Below are 3977 nucleotides of genomic sequence, written 5' to 3' on the forward strand. Positions count from 1 at the left end.
TAATTAGGTACTCAGTCCAAGGAGCTAAAAAAGGTATGATTAGTAAACCCCAGGAAAGTAGGGTAGAGAGTAAAAATAATGGTGGTTCATTGAAACAGAAAACTGACAAAATAGACAAGCTTCTAGCAACACTTATCAAGGAAAAAACTATAATCAATATTAGAAACAAAAAATAGGCAAAACTGGAAATGGAACAGAAATTTTAAAAAATAATAAGAGAGAGACTCCGGACCGTCCCAGGGCGCCGCTGTTTCCCCGGAGCGGCCATGAGCAAGCGGAACCAGCTGTCTTACGTGCGGCCCACCGAGCCGGCCTTCCTGGCCCGCTTCAAGGAACAGGTCGGCTACCGGGAAGGGCCCACCTTAGAGACCAAGAGAATCCAGCCTCAGCTCCCAGATGAAGATGGTGATCACAGTGACAAAGAAGATGAACATCCCCAAGTGGCGGTTTTAAAAAAGGGAGACCTGTCAGCTGAAGATGTCATGAAAATCAAAGCAGAAATAAAGGCTGCCAAAGCAGATGAAGAGCCAGCTTCAGCTGACGGAAGAATCATGTATCGAAAACCAGTGAAGCGTTCCCCGAATGAAAAAATATTCAGGTTTAACAGCAAGCTCAAAAAAGAAAAAGACAAGTGAAGATGAAATAAATCAGCAGGACTCAGTTAAAAAGAACACACAAAAACAAGTAAAAAACAGTAGCCTCCTTTTGACAGTGAAGATGAAAATTAATGAGTATAAACATTTTGGACTTAGTTTTTAAAGCATATGGGATTTTTAAAAATAATCTTTTTTTCCTATTATAAAGATAATACAAGTGCATTCTAGAAAAGTTAGAAAATACAGAAAAAAATTTTTTAGTAAGATAAAAAACTATGTCCACCCTTTAATACCCCTTTTAACTTGAAATGCAAACTTTGTAGATATTAACTATATTATTAACACTTTGTTTATTCCCTTGGGGAGGTGTATATATGTAAGTTATATTTTTTTAACAAAAATTATATTGTGATTGTATTGTATCTCTTTAGTTTCTCAGTTACATTATATTGTATTTTCTAGGTCAGTAATAACTACAGAGTATTTTGTATTAAACAGATCCCCTATTGCCTCTTCGTCTAGCAAAAACCCCCTTTGGGTGGGGAAATGATAATGTGTATAGTCAAGAATACTTCCCAGCTCCTGCTAAGGGTTGCTCTGTGACAGTTCTGGCAAGTTATGAGATACAAGTGGGTCTTGTACAAGTAAGGATCTAATACAAATGATCTTGATACAAATTAGGATCTGATGTATAACATGGTGGTGACTAGCTGGTAAAACTAAAGAGAGACACAAATGGAAGTCTGCTTAATAAAGCTACTAGGTTTTTTGATACAAAAGGACAGATTTGGCAAGCATGAACTTTTGTCCAGTTTTATTGAGAAATAATTGACAGTACTATAAAAATTTAAGGCATACTACATAATGGTTTGATTTACATCTATTGTGAAAAGTATTTGAATATTCTTAAAGCTTTTGAAGCTTATTTTCAAATTGCTTTCTAGAGAGGTTTTTACCATTTTATTCATTTAACATCTACAGGCGCCCACTTGCCTCATCCATATCAGTGCACCTGCATGGGCTAGACCCAGACTTTTCATTTTTGTCTATTTGATATATTGAAAATGGTGTTTAGTAGTTAAATTTAATTGACACTTTCTTTGATTAACAAAGGAGGCTAAATTGTTTTTCATATTTAACAAACCATTTTGTATTTCTTTGTCCAATTAACTTTTTGTTCATTTCCCATTAGTACAGTCATGTTTTTACTACTAATTTGTAAATTATGTAATCTATCAATCCTTTCTGTTGTTGTTCTTTGTTTCTCAGCCTCTATCAGATAAAGAATCACTTGTAAAAAAAAAAAAAATAGTGCCAAAACCGGTTTGGCTCAGTGGTAGAGCGTCGGTCTGCGGACTGAAAGGTCCCAGGTTCGATTCCGGTCAGGGGCATGTACAGTGGTTGTGGGCACATCCCCGGTAGGGGGTGTGCAAGTCGATGTTTCTCTCTCATCGATGTTTCTAGCTCTCTATCTCTCTCCCTTCCTCTCTGTAAAAAATCAATAAAATATATTTTAAAAAAATATTAAGAGAACAATAGAACAAGTTCACATCAATGACATTGAAAATAAGAAATGGATACTTTTCTAAAAAATGTTAGTAATCAAACTGGACTGAAGGAGAAATATAAAAGTTTGAATTAACCAATAAGAATTGTGTAATTAATCAAATATCCCCCTTCAAAAGACATGAATTTTGCAGGAAGGTTCTGCTGAACCTTCAGAAAATTGAAACAGGGAAATGAATTTTTGAGGCTAGTATATTCTTGATACTAACCAAACAAGGTAGGCTCAAGAAAAGAAAATTGTAAACCAATCTTACTGGTAGCCAGCCTCCAAGACGGCTCCCAATGACCTTCATTTGCTATTCACATCCTTGTGTAATATTCTCCCCCAATGAGCCATGGCTTGTCTGTGTGTCCAATAGGATACTGCAGAAGTGATTTGGGGGCTTGTTCCTAAAAGACACTGAAGCTCCTTTGCCTTACTCTTGTGGATAGCTCACTCTGGAGGAAATAGCTGCCAGTCATGGACACAGCCAAGCATCCCTTATAAAGAGATCCACATGATGAAGAACTGAGCCTTTTGCCAACAGCCAACACCAAGTCACCAGTCATGTGAGGAGTCATCTTAGAAGTGGTTCCTCCAGAAACTGAGAGATAATAAATGTTTATTGCTGATTTAATCAGCTAATTTGGGATAATTGTTGTTATTTTCATGGAGAACTGTTACTCATTTAAGAACTTAGATGCAAAAGTAATAAATAAAATACTAGCAAAATGAATTTAGCAGTATGTTATTAGAGTTTATTTCAGAATGTGAGAATATTTAATTTAGGAAAGTTTATTAATGTGATTTACCATATTAAAAAATAAAGGGGAAAATATATGAACAACTTAACAATGTTTTCAGATACAGAGAAAACATTTGATAAAATTTTGCATCTGCCGAGACCGGTTTGGCTCAACGGATAGAGCGTCGGCTTGGGGACTGAAGGGTCCCGGGTTCGATTCCGGTCAAGGGCATGTACCTTGGTTGCTGGCATATCCCCAATAGGGGGTGTGCAAGAGGCAGCTGATCGATGACTCTCTCTCATCGATGTTTCTAACTCTCTATCTCTCTCCCTTCCTCTCTGTACAAAATCAATAAAATATATTTAAAAAAAATTTTTTTACATCCATTCATGACAAAATTCACTGAATTTTGAACAGAATAAAACTTTTTGAACAGGATAAAGGTTATCCATCAATAATCAACAGCATTCCCCAGCTGGTTTTGCTCAGGGTCCTAGGTTTAACTCTGGTCAAGGGCATATACCTGGGTTGCAGGCTCGATCTCCAGTGGGGGGTATGCAGGAGGAAGCCAGTCAATGATTCTCTCTCATCATTGATGTTTCTATCTATCTGTCCCTCTCCCTTCCTCTCTGAAATAAATAACAAATATATTTTAAAAAAATCAACAGCAAACATACTCACATGGTGCAATTTCAGAAGCATTTCATTTATATTCAGGAGTAAGATAAGATGCCTACTATCATCACTTCTTTTCCACATTGGAGAACCTAGCCTATGCAGCAACTCAAGGAAAAGAAGAAGAGGTATAAAAATTGGAAAGGAAGAAATTTTAAGTGTTTTGTTTTGCACACTGTAATTGTCTACATAGATAAATCAAAAGAATGTACAGATAAACTATTAAAAGTATTAAATTAATTCAGCAATATTGCTGGACACAAGGTCAACAGAGAAAAATTGTTAGTCTTCCTACATATCAATTATGGATAGTTAGCAATGTAAAAATAAACATCTCACTCATAATGGCACAAGAAAGTATGAGATGCTTACTGATCAATCTAACAGAAGATAGAAGAATTTTTATGGAGAAAA

The 3977-nt window shown here is 36.0% G+C and overlaps 1 pseudogene; it reads left to right on the forward strand.

Annotated features, from left to right (window-relative positions):
• The first annotated feature begins 230 nt into the window (after nucleotides 1-230).
• Nucleotides 231-1892, forward strand: LOC118724072 (annotated as a pseudogene).
• Nucleotides 1893-3977: the final 2085 nt, after the last annotated feature.

This window comes from Pipistrellus kuhlii, unplaced genomic scaffold, assembly GCF_014108245.1.
Source record: "Pipistrellus kuhlii isolate mPipKuh1 unplaced genomic scaffold, mPipKuh1.p scaffold_m20_p_2, whole genome shotgun sequence".
Taxonomy (NCBI): domain Eukaryota; kingdom Metazoa; phylum Chordata; class Mammalia; order Chiroptera; family Vespertilionidae; genus Pipistrellus; species Pipistrellus kuhlii.